General features: G+C 34.5%; 1 protein-coding gene across 5 annotated transcripts in view; it reads left to right on the forward strand.

The window, feature by feature from the left end:
* Positions 1–21,700, forward strand: part of LOC126980003 (trehalase-like) — a 111,245-nt gene that overhangs the window by 15,895 nt on the left and 73,650 nt on the right. The window contains exon 1 of one of the 5 annotated variants that reach the window (XM_050829622.1): positions 18,124–18,229. The exons of the other annotated variants lie outside the window; for them this stretch is intronic. The gene's annotated coding sequence lies outside the window, so the exon portion shown is untranslated. Of the gene's footprint in view, positions 1–18,123; positions 18,230–21,700 lie in introns of those variants that run through there. 5 annotated transcript variants of the gene reach the window in all.

Genomic DNA, 21,700 nt, shown 5'->3' on the forward strand with positions numbered 1-21,700 from the left:
TTAATTCTTTCTTTGCCCGTTTTGTACTTCTATATTTAGCCAGATTGGTTTCTATTATTCTTTTTCTATATATTTCGTAGTCTTGTTTAATTGATTTTTTTGTTTCTTTGAATATTTTACTAAGTTCATTTCTAGTTTTTCTATCTTTAGGTTTTATTTTTATAAGTTCTGATCTTTTTTTCAATAGGCTTTTTGTTGTGTCATTTAAGATATTTTTTGACTTTTTTGTATTTAGTTTTAAATTTAATCCCTTAGTAATAGCTTTTTCCAATGTATCGTAATATGTTTGTACATTATTTGTGTTTTGTTTTCCTTGCTCGAATTCTGATAAACATTTCTTTAGTTGTGTGATATATAGTTCTATTTCTTCTAGTGTGGTCGGGTGCTTTAAAGTTGTTTTAAAGTTTGTTCTTTTCTTCTTTTGAGTTCCAATGTTTAATGTAGCGCGTAGGGGTCTATGGTCTGAAGCAAAGTTAATATTTGTAATAACTTCTATATTTGTAATAAGTTTTGGTTTGCTACATAATATAAAGTCGATTTCATTTTTTGTTAATTGGTTTGGAGATATCCACGTCCATTTTCTACTCTCTTTTTTTTTGAAGTACGTGTTCATTATTGACATTTTGAATTCATTTGCAAATGAGATAAGTTGCTCACCTCTTTCATTACGTTTACCATAACCGTATCTGCCCATAATAGGGTATTCATGTTCTTTCGGCATTCCTATCTTTGCGTTAAAATCTCCTCAAAATAAATTAAAAAACCTCGCTGGGTCAATTAGTATATTACAAATACCTACCTAACTTGTGATTGTTTTTTTTCTTGAAGTCCTTGACTTTATGCTTTTAATTTTGATGAGAAATTCTAAACTAGTTTTAGATCCGTGTTTGAAATGTCACATATTAATTTAAACAATTTATTTATTTTGATACAATTTAAAGTTCAACAATTTGCGATGTTGTCGGTATTATGAACTTTTGACATTCACATGTTTAATTTTTTAGCCTAAATGAATAAATCAAGTTTGATTTGATTTTATTTAAGCCGGTCACAGCGTTTATAATTCCGCAATACTTAGGTATAAACATGTTTAAGTTATACAGTTTTCAAGAAATTAACAACTAGCTGAGCCGACAGACGTTGTTCTGTCAATAAACGGTTCGAGAGATATGGTAAATGCGTGGGTGGGATCGTGACACGACAAACTATATATGTAAACCTTCCTTGAGCTTCAACGAATCTATTACAAAAGATTTCATTGAGATAATAGTTTAGGAGTTATTAGGGCACATACAAACATATATTCTCTTTTATATTATATATAGACTAGCTGACCCAGCAAACGTTGTATTGCCGATATTAAAATCGCGATACAAAAGTAACTGTTGATCGTAGATGGGTGAAAATTTGAAGTTGTATGTATTGTTTAATGCTGACTCATAATCAAACAAATTAAAAAAAAAGTGTCAAAAAAATAAAAAAAAATAAATCGTGTGCACCACCCTTAACATTTAGGGGTATGAAAAATAGATGTTGGCCGATTCTCAGACCTACTCAATATGCTCACAAAATTTCATGAGAATCGGTCAAGCCGTTTCGGAGGAGTACAGGAACGAACATTGTGACACGAGAATTTTATATATTAATAATATAAGATTTTATTTAAGGAGTTTTGTGGTCACTTTCAATGTGCAATTAATAATATTAAATTATTGTCACCCTTCTTTACTTGTCCTTAAAATGTTTCATTGATAATTATAAGTCATCCCATAGCTGGTGTATTGAATTAGTACTTTGCTTAGATAGGTCATTGAAATGACATTAACAGGAATTCAATTATAATAAAATAAATAAAAAAAACCGACTGCAAAAACACTTTTCCAAAACAATAGATATAATAGACACGGGAAGCACCAGCTTTCAAATAAAAAATCATTATCAAAATCGATTCACCCAGTCGAAAGATCTGAGGTAACAAACTTAAAAAAGTACCGACGAATTGACAACCTCCTCCTTTTTTGAAGTCGGTTAAAATATCAAGCTCAGCTCGACTCTATACAAATTGGCCGTATACCAATTTCAATTCAGTTTTCAAAGATTACAATTCCCCTTCGTGCGTCACAGAGATCCCTTAAAAAGAGCCAAATTAGACTTATTGTGCGTCATCGATCCCGCAAATGATTGGTGTGTAATCAAATTTAGTTCTTATTATCAAGCTGATAAGGGAAACAATTGATAAGCATCAGCTCACAAAACGCAATTGAGTCCCCGTAAAGACAATGATAATTCAAGGTGAGTGCTTGCGTCTTCAGTCTTGTTGCAATTTACACTGGCGGTAAAAATACAGTGAAGTTTTCAGGAAGAGCTAAATATTTATGTATTTTCTATATTATACAAGTTCATAATTACAACAAAGTAGTTATAAAAAGTGAGTACATATGCTAATACTGCTGACATGAAGAATATCTCTGAAAAAACTAGTTGTATAAAAGCATATTAAAAGTAAAAAAAGTTACTAATTTGTTAATACATGTGACAAAACTGTAGCAAAATGGTGTTGAGGGAAGATAATACGTCTACTGTCACGCACAAATAAGTACTGTTTCGCAGTGTCACTCACGTTGAAGTAGCAGCTGCAATAAAATCATTAAGAGGTACAAAATCAACAGGATACAATGAGATCTCTACCCAGCTGCTAAAATATTGCAGTAGGTTTACCTTATTTGTCGAACTCCTTACGTATCTAGTCAATCTTTCTTTTTCCCAAGGAAAATTCCCAGAAAAACTTAAGTATTAAATAATAAGACCAGTCTACAAAAAAAGGTGATAAAACAGATACATGCATAGACCGATCCTATCCAAGTTATATGACAAAATTAAGGCACAGTAGACTGGTTCAGTTTCTTACAAAATTTAATTTAATTTAATACGCATTCCAAAAAGGAAAATGTACTACAAGTGCTACATTTTATTTAGTTAATCATATTTTAAAATGTATTGACAATACAAAAAGAGTTACAGGCGTATTTTTTGACATGACCAAAGCATTTGCCTATGTAGACCATGATATATTCTTAAATAAATGTTATCAATATAGTTTAAGGGGAATTACTTTGAACTGGCTACAAACTCATATTAGAAATAGAAAACAATGTGTTCATATAACAAACTCTGGACAAAATTGTAATATAATGGTTTATGAATCTAAGTGGACTTATTCAAATTCTGGTGTACCACAGGGCAGCATTCTAGGGCCCTTGCTGTTTCTTCTATATATAAATGATTTACAATATTCTACATCACGAAAATGCATACTTTTTGCGGACGACGTTTCTCTTCTAATACCTAACCTTAACTCCTCAATAAATAATGACAAAGATGAAGTCTTAACAATTATAAACTGGATGGAAAGAAACAAACTAAGTGTAAATATTGAAAATCCAAAATAATTCAATTTAGTAACAAAAACACAAATCATAATATGTTTAAGAGTATAAGATATGGAGGTGAATCAATTGAAGAAGTCCCTACTATAAAACAGTATAGATAAAAGTTTAGACTGGAAGGCTCATATAGAATCACTAGTTTAAAGAATACGGATAAAGATACTCTTAGGCGAACCAGAAAGACTATATCAAAAGAAGCTGCAATCATTGCCTATCACGGCTATATAGCATCTATAATTAGGTATGCTATCTTGCTATGGGGTAACTGCACAAACATAAAAAAAAATATTACTAGCTACTAGACTTCGAGTACATTAGAACTACTTTGTACCAAAAAAACTGTCATGCTATGTGTGTAAAAATATTTAATAAATTACCAAAAGAAATAAGAGAGGAGACAGTGTTAAATAGATTTAAATTAAAATTATTAACACTATTAAAAATATTGTTTTTACTTCATAAATGAATATTATCAAACGAAGTGGTAACTGGCATCAATACTATTTTTACCGATAATATTATATTTTGTTGTGATAATTTTTCCTGCATTGTCTCTTAGTCATTAATTATTGTAATTGTGTAATGTAGGGTCTTTTAATAGGCTTAACGTTGGTCAATAAATGTAGCAGTAATACTGATTGTGTTAGGTTTATAATGTTGTGAAGCAAAACCACAAAAATATTTGCATGTCTGTCAAGACGAAACATGTGCCTGCTCTTAAATTTGTAACAACTTTACTTGTGAATGTTTCTGGCAAATTAAGAACTTTGACTTTGAGTGCAACGAATCGGTACGAACGTTGACGGTGGGGGCCTGAGGGGGACGCCGATTTGCTTCAAGGTACGGACAGACGTGCTCAAAAAAAGCGTGCTTTTAAGTATGCTTAAAGTGAGCATGCTCATGCAACTGTTCACATTTGGCAGCAATAAGCATGCTTGCTTAAGCATACTCATAAAAAAATATGCTCAAAGCAAACGTACCGGACACACGTGCTGCTATTTGGCACCAGGCTCTTGGACAAAATGGATGTACAAAGATAAAGTGACAGTGATATCCATACAGAACTCAATAAAATAATCATAGTCACCCGCCGCGGACCGAGATCAAATCGATAATAGCACGCTAATAAGCAAATCTGTTCAGACGCGCTCGCAGCACGCCCCCGTCTACCCGCGCCTCAGGTAGCATGCTCGAAAATCAAACGTCGATTGATTTTTAAGCACGCTCTAAATAAGTATGCTCATTACAGTACACCCGTGCTACTAATGAGCACATGCTCATTAAAAGCATGCTTTCTAATGACTATGATTATTTTATTGAGTTCTGCATGGATATCACTGTCACTATATCTTTGTACATCCATTTTGTCCAAGAGCCTGGTGCCAAATAGCAGCACGTCTGTCCGGTACGTTTGCTTTGAGCATGCTTTTTTATGAGTATGCTTAAGCAAGCATGCTTATTGCTGGCAAATGTGAGCAGTTGCATGAACATGCTCACTTTAAGCATACTTAAAAGCACGCTTTTTTTGAGCACGTCTGTCCGTACCTTAATTCTTCTTCGCGTGCCTCTCCGACTAGCGAAGGTTGGCGGTCAGCTTTGTAGTTTCAATATCTTATCCTTCGCGAGGCGAAATAGTTCTGCCGCACTCGCGATGCCAGTCCACTCTCGGATGTTGCGCAGCCAAGAATTTTTTCTGCGAGCTACGCCTCTTCTTCCGGCTAATTTGCTTCATAACTGCAATCTTTGCGTTATCTAGTCATCCAGTCACTATTTGTGTTTATTGTATGGTTAAACGATATTTCAGCAAGCAAAGTCGAGTGTGGTCACTGGTATCATATAAGAGGACGCCTAGACTGATTAGTGAGTGTCAAAACACAATTAACAGTATAATACATCACACTAATTATTGCCCGGCATTTTCCACGTCTAGAAAGATAAATATCGTGATGGATGAGCTTCTTGTAATAATATTGGCGACGTCGACGCTAATTATACATTTTCGAAGTAATTAACAGTTCGATCGGAAATGTTTTGCGACATTGATATCGATACGATTCTATTTATAACTGATCTTTGATCGTTTCTTGTGTTGACTGCATTTTAGGTAGTATATTTTCATTTAGCAATTGCTTTTTTGTTTTTTTTTTCTATGTCTTGTATTATTAACCCAGCCGTGGCCTGTCACACTCCCCGTGTAGATATCGAAATCGTAAGTACTTTGAGGCGGCCTCTACACAGTAGGCAAGCCAGTAGGGACTCACAAGCGAGCAGCACTTCACAGATCCGACCGATATTTAAAATATGGAGAAACATAAATAAATAAAATCATTTAAACGTCATTACGATCCAAAATTAAAGAGTTAAGCCTCTTTGAGAGCTAAAACAATCTAACCTAAAGTGATTATTAATGAATTATCAACATTTAGAACTTGTTTCATTTCGGTCAATTCATAAATAATAATAATAATATTGACACACTTTTTACACAAATTATCTTGCCCCAAGTTAAGCATATATAGCCTGTGTTATGGTTAATGATATATTTAATACAATATACTTACTTAAACATACATAAATACATTTAAACATCCATGACTCGGATACAAACATCTATATTCATCATATAAATGCTTGCACCTACCGGGATTCGAACCCGGGACCTCTAGCTTAAATAAAAAAGTTATATGTATACATATACTAGGCTAAGCAATACATTCTAAAATTTCAATCTGTAGGGGCGTTAGTGTACGCTTTTCCATAAACGGCTTAATACCTTTGAAAGGCATAAAAGGTATTTATTTTTGCAAAATTGATTCCTTTACAATTCTTTTTGATGTCATTTCTAATATACTGGATACTACTACCGCTTCCGAAACAAATGGCGCTCTGAGAGAAAAGAAGCGGCGCAAGAAACTCTCCCAACATCTCTTTTTGATGAAATATACAATATTGTACTGTCATTTCTATAGCTATAAAATAATCATACTCTAGTCCCAGGCTGTCCGATCACTTACATATTCAGCTGTGGAGTAGTAGGACTCGGGACAGAGCCCTTTTTTTAATAATACATTTAAATTTATGTATATAGATAATGCCTAAACAGAGGTTGGCTTTATTATAAAAGTGTATACCCTTAAAGCTATTATGTATCTCTATCACAAGCAATCCCTTATTTCTAGTGTTATAATAATGAAAATCATTATTAAGAGCAAAAAGGTGGTATTGATGTATTGTGGCAAGCTCCTTTTAATATTGAATGCTAAAAAATATTCTAACAAAAAAACAACCGACTTCAAAAACGCTATTCCAAAACAATAGATATAATATGCACTAAAAAGCATAAAAATAATTGCGTATTTTATACAATATAATTAATTAATCTAATTCTAGTTACCATTATTGTTATTTTAGTTGGTGAGTCGGTGTCAGCCAAAGTGGGTTTGTAACTACATACATAGTTATTGCAAACATAACAACCATAAAAAAACATACCGACGAATTGAGAACCTCCTCCTTTTTTGAAGTCGGTTAAAAAAAGACTTGGAACTGAAACTCGTCACGTGACATGCCTAAATGCAAGTACCGAGACGCAATATGCACTAAAAAGCATAAAAATAATTGCGTATTTTATACAAACTAGTTAATTAATCTAATTCTAGTTACGATTATTGTTATTTTTGGAATCGGTGTCCTTCCTCCGCGACCCGCTTTCGCCTCCTCACGACTCAAGCACATCTCACCTTAACTATGTATGTAGTTACAAACCTATCTTGGAAGACACCTACTATATACAATGGGACCACACGGGAAGCACCAGCTTTCAAATAAAAAAAGGATTATCAAAATCGGTTCACCCAGTCGAAAGTCTTAAGTTAACAAACATAAAAAACATAGCGATGAATTTTTTTTTATGGAATAGGAGGACAAACGAGCGTACGGGTCACCCGGTGTTAAGTGATCACCGCCGCCCACATTCTCTTGCAACACCAGAGGAATCACAAGAGCGTTGCCGGCCTTTGGGAGAAGTCTTGAAATTGAGAACGTCCTCCTTTTTAGAAGTCGGTTAAAAACTTACATTAATTGAAATTATACGCCTCTTATACAAAATCTTCGCGGCAGTTTCGCGGGCGGCCACTCATATTATCTATACTAATAATATTATAAAGCTGCAGTGTTTGTTTGCTTGTTTGTTTGAACGCGCTAATCTCTGGTACTACTGGTACGATTTGAATGATTCTTTCAGTGTTGGGTAGTCCATTTATCGAGGAAGGCTATAGGCTATGTTTTTTTTTTCAAAATTAGGGATCCGTAATAAAATTGCTATTTTGTAACACAAGGTGTAAAATCGAAAACCTATTTTTGCGTGCGCTGCAAAAACTATTGACAATAGAACAAAATGATGTACTGGCTATAATATAGACAATATTTTATTACTTATAAAACTATCGCGTGAATTATACTTTATATGGCAAAACAACGTTTGCCGGGTCAGCTAGTGTCCTATAACTTTCGGTCACAAATCAAAATCATTACGGAGCCTAATGTATCACATCAATTGAGTAAATGATCTTTATTAGTAGGTGTCAAGTAATGAATGTAGTGTGTCATTAGATCACGTGTTGTAATATTAAAAACTCCTATTTGTATTATTTGGGTGTTATTTGCCTTTGTTTTTGTATTTTTACCTATACAAATAAAACTGAAAACAAAATTTTATGAACGATGCGGGACTCGAAACCGTGACGTCTCGCGTTCCGTGCGAGCGATCTTTCCAACTGAGCCAACCGTTCGAGTGACGTATCGTTGATAAATCTTGTATGCTTTGTTCAACTCTCAGGTTGTGGCTTCATCTACAGCAGTGGTTCATAACCAGTGGTCCGCAAGAGTCGGAATATGGTCCGCGGACCGCGAAACGATTTCAAAATTCGCGGGTGATACGATATGTGCAAGCTGCACGTTGTCAAGAATTATTGATTTCACGAGAACTGGAAGCAACTTCAAAAGGTATCGACCTCACGAACACGGTATCGGAATGGCCAGCAATGTTAGGATAACGCTGTGGTCTAGCGACGTTAGTAAAACAGAAGAATCCTGAGGCAACAACGCATTGTATCATCAGCCAGGAGTTATGGTCCCTGCTAACAATAAAGAAATCGAAATGGTCCCTGGCCAAGAAAACCAGTGATCTACAGGATCTACTTTACAGTTGATAACCTGCTCAACCACAATATTTGCATATTAGGAAATTAACTTAAGATGTCGCTCTTGCAAATCTAAACAATTTGTTATGTTTTTAAAGTGATGATCCTCATTTCTGGGATTAATAACAGAAATAAAGTTATTTAAAAAAGTAAAATTTTGTTTTCAGTCGTATTTCGTTTTTATTAATTTTCCCTTTCTAAAGTTGCGTAGAAGAATTAATAATAATAGAGTGACACGCATGCAGCTCTTTTATACGAGAGAATACGTAATTGCTAATTAAACGTCTAAACAATGCCAAATCTATCTAATATATAAAATTCTCATGTCGCGGTGTTTGTAGTTAAACTCCTTCGAAACGGCCAGACCGATTCTCATGAAATTTTGAGTGCATATTAGGTAGGTCTGAGAATCGGACAACATCTACCTTTCATCCCCCTAAATGTTAAGGGTGTTCCATGCCAAATTTTTTTGACATTTTTTTTTAATTTGTTTGATTATCAGTCAGCATTAGAAAATACATACAACTTCAAATTTTCACCCATCTACGATCAACAGTTACATTTGTATCACTATTTTAAAATCGGCAATACAACGTTTGCTGGGTCAGCTAGTATATATTATATATAAAAGAATGAGTGTTTGTTTGTATGTTTCCTAATAACTTCTAAACTATAAGACCGATTTCAATGAAATCTTTCGTAATAGATTCGTTGAAGCTCAAAGAAGGTTTACATATATAATTTATATGGCAAAACAACGTTTGCCTGGTCGGCTAGTTTTTAAATAAAAATTTGTGAAAAAGTAAAATTTTTATTACCTATTTATTATACGTTTTCTATTAGCTTCACCTGTATGTATATTTGTTTGTAACCGACTCATTTGGGCGCGATTTTGACCCACTTTAAACGGCCAGATTTCGTTCAAACTTTGTAGATTTATCGAGGACCGATGACAATACATTAATTTGATAAAATGATTACATTTTTCAATTTGCAAAATATGACTTTTGTTAATTTGTATAATTCTAAATCGTCGATAAGGCAGAAAATGATGTTAATTTTAAATTTCAACTATTGTCTTTAACCGATTTGTCTAATATTAGGAAATTTTCGAATACCAAAGAGAATATTGTGCTTTTTAGCGTGTATTTTAGTTTTTTTTTTAACTATTATATAATAAATAAACAAATAAATAGAAATACTATTTAACGTGACGTTTAATATGTATTATAGACGAAATAGTACCTATTTGGCCATAGTTGTTATTGTGAAGTTTGGCGCGATTTGTTGCAATTTTACGCAAATAAATACTGCTAATGTAATTACATTCCAATTCACACTTATTCGGTTAATTATAAAAATCATAGATATATAATAATATTATATTTCTTATTCCAGTGCAAATTGGTACTAAAAAGACGGTAGACTTATATCGTTGATTGCAGAATCGGTTTTAATCTGAATCGATGACAATTTTGTTTCTACACTTGTAAAATATACAAGGTCATCTTAATTTAAAGATAATTTTCCAGCAATTAAGAATACGCTACTCATTATTCAATGTTTCCTTGGTGACGTCAGCAAAATAAATATAAGTGTTTTTGTGAATACAAAAACAAGTTGGTGAACTTTATCACGAATCAAAATCTCTCAGGTAATAATTTATTCATGTATGTTATCTAATAAAATATTAAGAATTTTATAATATTTACTGTCAGTTCTCTCTGAAAGGTTAATAAAGGAATTTTAATTGGGGTAAGTTATAATCCGGCAACTTTGTGCGCGACCGTCTCACGGGGTGATATAGGGTAGCGGGGACGGGGTAAGAAATAATCCTTCCCCGCAACAGCACCCGCTACCCACTGACATCTTAGTACCCCGTCCCTGCCAGCGTCTGCCACCCCGTGGGACGGTCGCGCACGAAGTTGTCGGACTATAGTTAGGCAACGAGTAAGTCCTTCAGTCGTAGGTCCAACGAGTAACTTAAAAAGTGTACGAAATATTTTTTGTTATATTGCCACTTCATATATATAGCTTATATTATATATAGTTATTCTGACACGGAAAACATTGTTTTTACATACTAATTATTTCTAGTAAATAATTCGTTACCTACTGAAATAAAAAATAACTTAACCTATTTGTGGCCCACTCCTATCACTTGTGGGTATAAAAATAGTTAATGACCTACTGAATAAATACCAAAAATGGCACAAAGATCGGTCAAACCGCTTCGGAAGATTTTGGTGACAAACACTGTGAAAAGAGAACTCTTAAGATAGTCATGGCATAACGTTTTTAATTAACCCAGAGATTGCTTGAATATAAAGACTGACAATATGAGGTTAACAGAAACTTTATGACATTTTTACTGAACTGCTTAAAAATTAATAAGTTTTATTAAATACTATATCCTTGAAAAACCAGTGGCAAGAATAATTATTAAACTTCGTACAGTTTACCTAATTCATATTAGGTACTTTCCTGTATGACGACATATTATGCTAATAATATCTAATCTAGATCACTGGCACAGTACAAATCAAAACACGTACAATAATTACAGCTGTGTATCGTATGACAATTGTCGACCAATCAGCGAGGAGAACGCAGGCGCACCTTCTATGCAGTTACCACTTCAAGCGACGCAGCGCTGAAATTGTTTTGTTTTACAGATACAAAGCGTATTTTATTGCTTTATGATGTAATAATTTGAAATGTAAAAACAGCCAAGTTCGAGCTGGACTTGCACACGAAGAATTCCGTTCCATTGTGCTATTGAGTGGTGCTTAGATAATTTATACGTATAGACAGAGTCTCTTGCTGTTAGACAACCGATAAAAGACCGACAAGCTACGTCTTACACTCGTGATTTGTATGACACTTTGTGTTAGTGTGTGTGAATTGCTCAAAATAGAGGTTTGTTCTAATATATATTTTTTTCGACGTTTTCACAGCTGTCATAGTCTATCTAGACGTATTAAAAGTTCTAAGGCGCGATGGTACACAACCCTTTTAATAACATTATGTGCTTTTTAGAGACGATTTTTCGATTCGTGCAATTTTCCTTGTGTGTCTATAATAAGTCTAGTGACGGGCGGGTTTCAACTTTCAATTGAGTACAAACTTCGACCGAATATTCTGTAAAAAAGAAAGTTCAGTTTTTTTCACTTGACTTACATAATAATAATAATAATATTGACACACTTATTACACAAATTATCTTGCCCCAAGTTAAGCATCTATAGCCTGTGTTATGGGTTACAAGACAATGATATATTTAATACAATATACTTACTTAAACATACATAAATTCATATAAACATACATATAAACTTACATAAATACATTTAAACATCCATGAATCGGAAACAAACATCCATATTCATCATATAAATGCTTGCACCTACCGAGATTCGAACCCGGGACCTCTAGCTTAGTAGGTAGGATCGCTAAAAGTCTACGTAGCTATCACGAACGAGTAAAAAAAGAAGGACCAGTCAAGCACCAAAACAAGCCGATTAACATATAAATACATAGCCTCATGCACACACTTACACTAATACAAGCCGATCGGCCGCCATTTTGAGATTTGTCATCGTCTGTGACAGATCAGTTTGCGTCTCAATAAAAAAAATTAAAAATGGCGTCGTGCGTTGTGAAAAAGTGTAAAAACTATACTAGGGAACAAAAATGTGTCAAGGGGTTACCTTTCACAGGTAGGCCAGTAGTAACTTTATCTTCTTCTTTTACGCGTGATAGTAAATACCAGTAGTTGTTTTGTATTAGACTTAATTTTAATTTTAACATAATATTTAGATAAACTGTAATTTTACTAACATAATACTTAACTTTAAACAAGTTGTATAGTATGGTCGGGAAGGTAACAGATAATGAAAGATGTGTAATCACATGTAAGTTATCTGTACACTTAGATATATATATTTTTTATTTTTGTATGTCATTTATGTATTAGTGTGCGATTGTTGGGTTTCCGAATAAATAAATAAATAAATTTCGTCGTACCCTCAATGTAATTTCGGCAAGCTCTTAAGCTCTGTTCAAACTGAGGCGAATAACGCGCAGGACACGTTTTAGAGCAATTCGCTCGCTCGCTTAGCCTTTCAAATTGACGCGACTTCCCGCGTGTCATTTTTGGTTCTTCAGTGGAGAAACATCATGCATTGTGAGATTAAACAATCCCGCCGGGCGTCCCACTCTTGTTTCGCTTCAACTTGAGCGACTTCTCGCGTCAATTTGGACACGTCCATACAAGTTAGTTGACACAATCGGCGCGAGCGACTTCCGTCAGCGTCCCGCGAGTTATTCGCCTCAGTTTAAACAGAGGTTTACGCCGGAATTCCGGGATTGTATTATCTAACATCTCCAGACCTAACTTGATTGTGAAGGAATATTAAATGTACGTCTCATAAAAAAAAAACTTTTATCCAGAGAGTTATTGCGTAATTAGAAACGATTCTAATTTATCTTAGATATTTCTTCAGTATATTATCTCTATAATTATGATCGCTGTTGTAATTATGACGAGATTAAACCTTATCTGCTATTTACGTGCCGATATAATGGTTATCTAGCGTTGTTACAGCGACTGATCTAACAAACGATGCTGTAATCTATTTTAACCGACTTCAAAAGGAGGAGGTTCTCAATTCGTCGGTATGTTTTTTTTTATGTTTGTTACCTCAAAACTTTCGACTGGGTGAACCGATTTTGATCATTCTTATTTTATTTGAAAGCTGGTGTGTGGCGTGTGGTCCCATTGTAATTCGGTGTAACCTCTAACTATGTAGTTATAGGTGAGATGTGCTTGAGTCGTGAGAAGGCGAGAGGCGAGAGCGGGTCGCGGCGGAAGGACACCGATTCCAAAAATTACAATAATCGTAACTAGAATTAGATTAATTAATTAGATTGTATAAAAATACGTAATTATTTTTATACTTTTTAGTGATCCCCATTAAAATCCGTTCATTAGTTTAGGAGTCCATCGCGGACAAACAACATGTCACGTAATTAATATATACACACTTGACACTAATAGTAGGTACGCCTAATTGAATTAAGATTATTTGACTTTGACTTTGAATACTTATAACATCATGTGGCGTCCTACATTATAGCCTCCTATCAATATCTACTAATAAACACAAAAAACTATCCCAGCGGAGGAACTCGGGGTATAGTACTTTCATAGCTGGCAACATATTTTTTTAATGGCGTCTGTTTTGTTTACAAACTACTTTGCTGTTTTGACGAATGTATTAGCTTAAATTAAAAGTTGTAAAATAGTATTTAGGTGTGAAATGTGATTTTATTATCATCAATTTTAGTTATAAGATGCTTTATGACACCCTTTCACTTCACCGTAAGTCATTTTTCAATCAAATTTCGCGCACTGATTGTCCTGGAAATTGACAGAATGACACTGACATAAAAGACCACATTGAAAGTGCTTCATTTCGCTTGGGCCTACTCACGTTCTAAGCGTTATTATTCTAAGTCTAACCCGTGGGTTATGCAGCTCGATCGATGCAGTGGTTGGGTATCACGGCTACAAGCAAGTGTTCGGCTACTGCGGATTTCTGAGGGTCATTATTTTTGACTCCCCTAATAGTGTTTATTATGTTACGGAAGTTTATTAATCGGCTTATTTACCGGTTATTTAAAGAACTTACAAAAAGGTAAGATTCCTGCGCTGGTTTGTGTGGTTTTGTTAAAATAATAATCATAAACTGTGCTCTAACAAATGACTCGGCGTTGGAAAAAAACCGTTGTGAACCGGTTTACTCAAAAAATACCTTTAAATAATGAACTTAATCAAGTTAAATCCGTGGAATTTTGTTTAAATAGGTACCTATAACAAAATTGAATAAAAAAGATATACCTACTACCACTTTATAAAACCGGTTTGATTTTGTGTTTCGGTTTCCAAGCCTTAGTAATAATATAGATAGAGACGCATAATTAAATTCAAATTTCTTAAAATATATTTTCGAAGTTTTATTAATAGTATTTGAGAGAATATCTGTCTTTAAAAAATATCATGAAATCGGTAATGTTTGTATAGAAACATCGCTTCTGATTTTTCATCATTAAATATTGTAAGATAAAATTTTTCGCAGTCTCGTTTCAAAAGCAATAATTTCATTTAACTACGGGCGCAATCGACTAAGTGTCATTACGTAGACACACACACATAAATTGATAATCACTCTACTTTCATGTAATAATTCATGTTTGTGTGTGTATTATGCTGCGGACACACTATGTTGCGTACGACCTCAACCAGAGATGACAGTTGTCGATAAGTGTTTGCAGCTCAAGCTAATCTCTTTTGATGCTGTTTTTTTTTATAAAAATAAGGGACTAGACGAGCAGGACGTTCAGCTGATGGTAATTGATACACCCTGCCCATTACAATGCAGTGCCGCTCAAGATTGTTGAAAAATCCAAAAAATCTGAGCGGCAAGTCTCATATGCCCAGTAATTTCACTAGCTACGGCGCCCTTCAGACCGAAACACAGTAATGCTTACACATTACTGCTTCACAGCAGAAATAGGCGCCGTTGTGGTACTCATAATCTAGCTGGCATCCAGTGCAAAGGAGCCTCCCACTTATTTGGTACTGGGTGACCCCCAGTAGTTGAACTTAATTTGACGCATGCTGTGGGCCAAATGTGCAATTCTGATATCACGGCTTTCACGTTCATTGCTGTTAGGTCAAAAATTTTGAATTGTGAAATAGTGATAGAAAACTATCTCACAAGTAGTATAACTCAGCGGTCTCCGTGATACCTACGTCTGGGCGGAGCGTAAGGGTTGGCACATAGAAAAATTAAAATTACAGATTGACGATTACAGATGACTAGTCTTGGTGGAGCACGGCGTGGCACTCAATACTTTTGTCTTCCCAAGATTGATTAGCGGCTGTGTAAATCGTGTGTATGTGTGTAAATAATTTATTTTTTACAAAAGTAATAATAAATAAACAAATACACTTGCGAGATTTTCAAAAAATATTACTGAGCAAATTAAAAAAAATATTATCGAAACATTTTCTTTGAAGCCATAAAATTTATCATGATATAATAAGATGAGTTATCTTCAAGTAGCGCGTAAAGAAGTTTTACTTCAAAAAGTAAATAAATCATAAAATAAAAAATATATCTTTTAAAAACCGACTTCATAAACTAAAAAGTATAAAATAACTGAATAAAGATTTTATTTAATATATCTCTTATGCAAAATTAATACCTTTAATATTTATTAAACACTATTATTTGTATTTCTTACCTATTGACAGGTTTTAAGTCGGTGCCGAGCCCAAAACAAAATAAAACTTGATATTATAAATAGCTTGCCTACTGTTTAATCAACAACGTCTGCCGGCGTGTGTTTGTCAGCTTTTTTGAGTTTTTTACTTTTTGTTCTAGACAAAGCTATCCCGCTCAAAGTCACGCGTGGAGAGTGTAGGTACCTACAATAACATTTGGCTTTGTATCAACTTCAAACATATCAATTCTAGGTAGCACATATGGATAACAGTATGTTATTAATAATATTAAAGGTAATTAAAGGTCTACAGAAGAAGTATATTAAATTAAGTCTTCATTAATTTAGTTTTTGAAGTCGGGATTTTTTAACGTAGTTTATTTAATTTTACTTTTTAGTAGCTATAATAAGTTGTTCTGAAAACAGTGCAGTGATTTTTTTAGATCACATCAGGTAAACTCTAACATTTTGTTGCTTTGTATTGTATATAAATAATCATTTTTTTAAGTAGCAATGGTGCTGCGCGCATCGAACAATATTATAGATTCGAAGAAACGGGAACGGAGAAAAAGGAATCGACTCTGAAAAAATGCTACTTAAAACTATTCCACGTTTGTTAGCTATGAAAGACAGGTCGGCGATCCACTTATTACGGGACACGTCGAGTTTTAATTATATAATATAATCAACCTATGAAAAACCTCCTAAAAAAGCAGTACACAAACGTTTCATCAACTATATATAAATAAGTGTAATATATAGCTAAACATAATATAAAATTAAACTTCTACCACGTAAAAAAGTTCTCGATGAGAACTAGGCTACCAAGGTAAAAAGGTATGTCTGGACCTTGGGAAAGGTCAGTTATCCCTTTATAAAATTTCCGTACAACATCGCACGTGTTCGGATATTTACGTGCAGACTGAATTTAATTACACGATCACTGCTCCGAAGTAGTCCAGAACCGAATGGAAATTTCCAAACGTGAGCAGGTGCACATACCGAATGTATGTAAATGTAGTATTCGGAGAGCCGTACGCAAAAAGTACGATTGTTTCTCAAATCAAATCAAGATTTATTTTCGAACGAAATAATTAAGAACGTAACAAGTCGCACTTGTAGAAAATTTTGTATAAAATGCGTACATTTGAAAAACGTGAAATGTGTGTGGCCAATTTTAAGCTATTTTCCCATAATCAAAGGGTGTCCAGCGGGAACCCCAAGACTTAGATATTAGACAGCTGGGATTTGAATAGATTCTGTATTAAACTATTACCGTCATTGGAACAAAACATAAAATTCAAGTTAGTGTTATATTATTTTGTACTATGGTATGGGTACCCTTGGCAAGTCGGCCTTGTTCGATTTAGTTTCCATGACCACGACCTAATGCCATATTTTTTCATTTTTATAACTTTTATGATTACTTATTCAATTACAATGTATCACAGTCAAATGTTGAATTGTCGTAACTCTTAGTGGATGAATATTATCACGAAGAGAAGAGCCATTCAACGCTGTTGTAGCCATGTAGGTTAACCCAACTAATTGATTGTTTCTTCCAGACCAGTGATACGCGGTTTCACCCATCTGAAATAAGTGTTTTACATGAAAAACATATTGTTGGTTATGCAGGCTTTTAAGTCATTGCCATATAGGATCCGGGGACTTTCTTTTGTAGGTATATCATATTTTTTGTAGAACTCTGTATTTGCTGTTCACTTTGAAGTTAACACTATCCTCATTTGTTGATATAATTACAATATAGACATCTATTTTAATGCAAATTTAACTTTAGCACCTCTAACTCAGCGTATTGGCGCCAGCGGTATATAAAACAGTTTGCGAACGTTTTCTTCTTTCGACTCTGTCACAAAAATCAGCTAGTTGTAGCTTACGCTTGATAAGCATAATATACCAATTATTTTTTATGAGTTTGTCCTAAAATATACAAAACAATATTTATTAAAATCTCGTCAGATTTATTGGTTTTAGGATAGATCCAGAGGTAAGCGCTTTGAAACTAACAGAAAAATGTCTTTAGCTTTATGATATTAGTATATGTATTAAATTTATTAAAATTGTGCATAATAATTATTAGTCTTACATCTGACTAATATTATGACGGTATGTACACACCTTTATCATGTCTTACGATTCGCGATTCCTAGCTATTCAAGTCGTACGGCGGACGAAGCACCGCGCCGTCAGTTGATATCAGTACGCCGTAGGCGAAGGACGTGTAGTTGTTAAAACAGTGCAGTGTCGTGTTGGGATTACTGTGTTTATTAGGTAAGTTTTCTTTGATGTTCTGTGCCATTGTACAGAAATAACATTGGCACAACTACGATATTCTACCCTTGAATTGTTTGCGATCGTGAACTCGCGGTTCTCAATGAGTTTCAATTCACTGTACGTTTGTCATAAATTGTCAACACTTCAATTGTTACGAAATAGTTTGGGATTCGTGTGCACTAAATGACATTTTTCAGTCATATCCTCGTTGACCCTACCTTAGCGAGTTCAAGTCAAATTAATAAACCAATTATTATAATATTTCAATAATGTCACAACTATGACTGTACAGTTGATGTAACTTGATGTGATATTTTTGTTTCGAAAGAGGAAAACAATAATCTGATCATCTAATAGTGTGTGATCACCCCGGCCTATAGAGAGTATGGGAGTATTTTGAGTTCTAGAATAAAGCGTCGATTAAACATAGTTACGTATGAATTCGAAATTCAAAAACACATCGAACGTGGCGGGCGAGAACCGAACCGAGGGCACCTTGAGAGTCAAGTTCTACATATTGTACCACCTAAGCTCTGTATACTGACCACCTCAAACATAACGCCATTTGTTTTATAATACATCATATTTTTATTAAAGTGGAAACTTCTTAAGGCCGCATGCAATTTGACATTTGAGAGGAGTTTCAAAATTGAATCGTTAGATAATTTATACGTCTAGATAATCTCTTGCTGTTAGATAAACGATGAAAACAGGCCAGGTTTATTACTTTAGTGTGTGTGACAAGCTATGTCTTACACTCGGGATTTTAAGACACTTTTTGTTAGTGTGCGTGCATTGCTCAAAATAGAGTCTAAAGTCAATTTTTTTCGACGTTTTCAAAGCTGTCATAGTCTATATAGAAGTATAAGTAATGATCTAAAATTGAATCTTTATTCGTTTCTTATTTAAGATACCTATCATAGTTATGTCAGTCTTCGAATATGATGATAATGCTCGAAATTACGGATGAAAATTGAACAGTCATGCTGATAATACAACTGGTAAAATTTCGTAAAATTGTTTCGTATTTATTTGTATTCCAGAACAGAAAATAATCATACGTTTTCATGTAGAATAGTGTCATTAATGAACATTTTATTAATATCGTATTACTTTGATATTTCATTTTTGAAAAACCCAAAAATTCTGAGCGGCTCTATAACTGCGCTCGTCACGGCTCGGTTTTATTTATCCATGTAAGAATTTCACCCAAATTCAGGCGTTTTGTCGGTATCGAGTAAACACTAAGCATCAAATCACCCCACTTCTCGCAAAAATAACTTTCGCATGCATAGTATGAAAAGATGATAAAGGAAGATAGAGAATAGAGAAGAGCTGTTCCACCTGATTCCTGCAGCCGAATTCCACCTTCGCACTACACGCCAAAAATTATGATATCATCCCCACCATATGGGTGTGTGGCGGTCCTCCACAGTGCGGTTTTCAAGGAGCTTTCTACTCGTACTACAAAGCTGTGGAATGAACTTCCTTGTGCGGTGTTTCCGGGACGATACGACATGGGTACCTTCCAAAAAAGCGCGTACACCTTTCTTAAAGGCCACGTTCATGTGATTCCTCTGGTGTTGCAAGAGAATGTGGGCGGCGGTGATCACTTATATAACACCAGGTGACCCGTATGCTCGTTTGTCCTCTTTTCCATAAAATAAACATAGCTCTTATAAATAGAATACATTTAAATACCTGTACTACCTGTATTACAAATTTTCATAATATAATATTTAAAGAAAATTATTATATTATAATTAATAAATATATTAATATATTTTCGCCTATTTATGCCATAAAGCGTAATGTGGTTCGGTCTGAAGGGCGCCGGAGCTAGTGAAATTACTGGGCAAATGATACTTAACATCTTGTCTCAAGGTGACGAGCCCAATAATTATTGTAGTGCCGCTCAGAGTTTTTGGGTTTTTCAAGAATCCTGAGCGGTACTACATTGTAATGGGCAGAGCGTATCAATTACCATCAGTTGAACGTCCCGCTCGTCTCATCCCTTATTGGCATAAAAAATATTATTATTATTATTAAAATCGTACAATCTTCTTCTGGTCCTTAATAAGATAACATTCCTATTTCCTTATCAGTCTGTTATTGAATAGCAATAAGTTATATATAAATTAGGTATACGTATATGTATGAAATATAATTATTATGAACTTATCAATTTTCCACGCTTTTTATTAGCTTCACCTGTATGTATGTTTGTTTGTTTGTTTGTAACCGACTCATTTGGGCGCGATTTTGACCCACCTGAAATGGCCAGATTTCGTTCTAACTTCGTAGATTAATCGAGGACTGATGACAATACATTAATTTGATGAAATTATTTCATTTTTCAATTTGCAAAATAATATCTTTGTTAATTTATATAATTTTCTTCTATCGTCTATAATGCAGGGATTGATATTCATTTTAAATTTTAAATTTAAATTTTTTTTTTTTTGTTTTTAGTTTTTTTTAACTGTCGTACTAAAATGAGAGTTATCGGAGGGACGGCAAGTCTCATGAAAATGTCTCTACATTTAGAGGATTTAAATAGTTTAAAAAAGAATATTAGTAATAAAAGCAAATTACATTAAATCGACTTATTTCCAAAGGCGTACATAAAATATATACTTAATATATTTAAAATAAAAAATGATGATGAATTGCTATCATTAATAAAATTTAATATTTGCAAATTATTTTGCAAAAACTACGTCAAAGAAATAAAGATATTTGAAATGCAAATTAATTTCATTATAAGTACATAATATACATACACCTTCAGGCAGGCCATTTCCTCCTCCTCCTCGCGTCGTATTCCTCATTGCTGAGGGTCGTGATTTCTCTCAGGATTCAATTTTTAGACAGTAGTTCGCCATTAGATATGAGCGCTGTTGGTCAATTCTGCGACCCATTTGACTGCGTGTAACGTAGAGCATCTCGAATTCTCGGGGACCCAGTGCTCTGTGAACGGCTGGATCACTTGGCGTTGCGTAGAGATGTCGCTTCATTGTGTGTCTTCTACCGCATTTATCACGGGGAGTGTTCCGAAGAGCTGTTTAACCTGATTCCTGCCGCCGAATTCCACCTTCGCACGACACGCCACAAGTTAGGATATCATCCCCACCATCTGGATGTGTGGCAGTCCTCCACTGTGCGTTTTTCAAGGAGCTTTCTTTTACGTTCTACAAAGCTGTGGAACGAGCTTCCTTGTGCGGTGTTTCCGGGACGATACGACATGGGTACTTTAAAAAAAAGCGCGTATTCCTTCCTTAAAGGCCGGCAACGCTCCTGTGATTCTTCTGGTGTTGCAAGAGGGCGGCGGCGATCACTTAACACCAGGTGACCCATACGCTCGTGTGTCCTTCTATTCCATTAAAAAAAAGTAAGTCAGACAGCGCGACCTCGGCGGCCCGCCGCGTGTAGGGCTGCGACCTCTGGGGCGTCGTCCGTCGACCTTCC

Source organism: Leptidea sinapis, chromosome 4 (assembly GCF_905404315.1).
Source record: "Leptidea sinapis chromosome 4, ilLepSina1.1, whole genome shotgun sequence".
Taxonomy (NCBI): Eukaryota; Metazoa; Arthropoda; class Insecta; order Lepidoptera; family Pieridae; genus Leptidea; species Leptidea sinapis.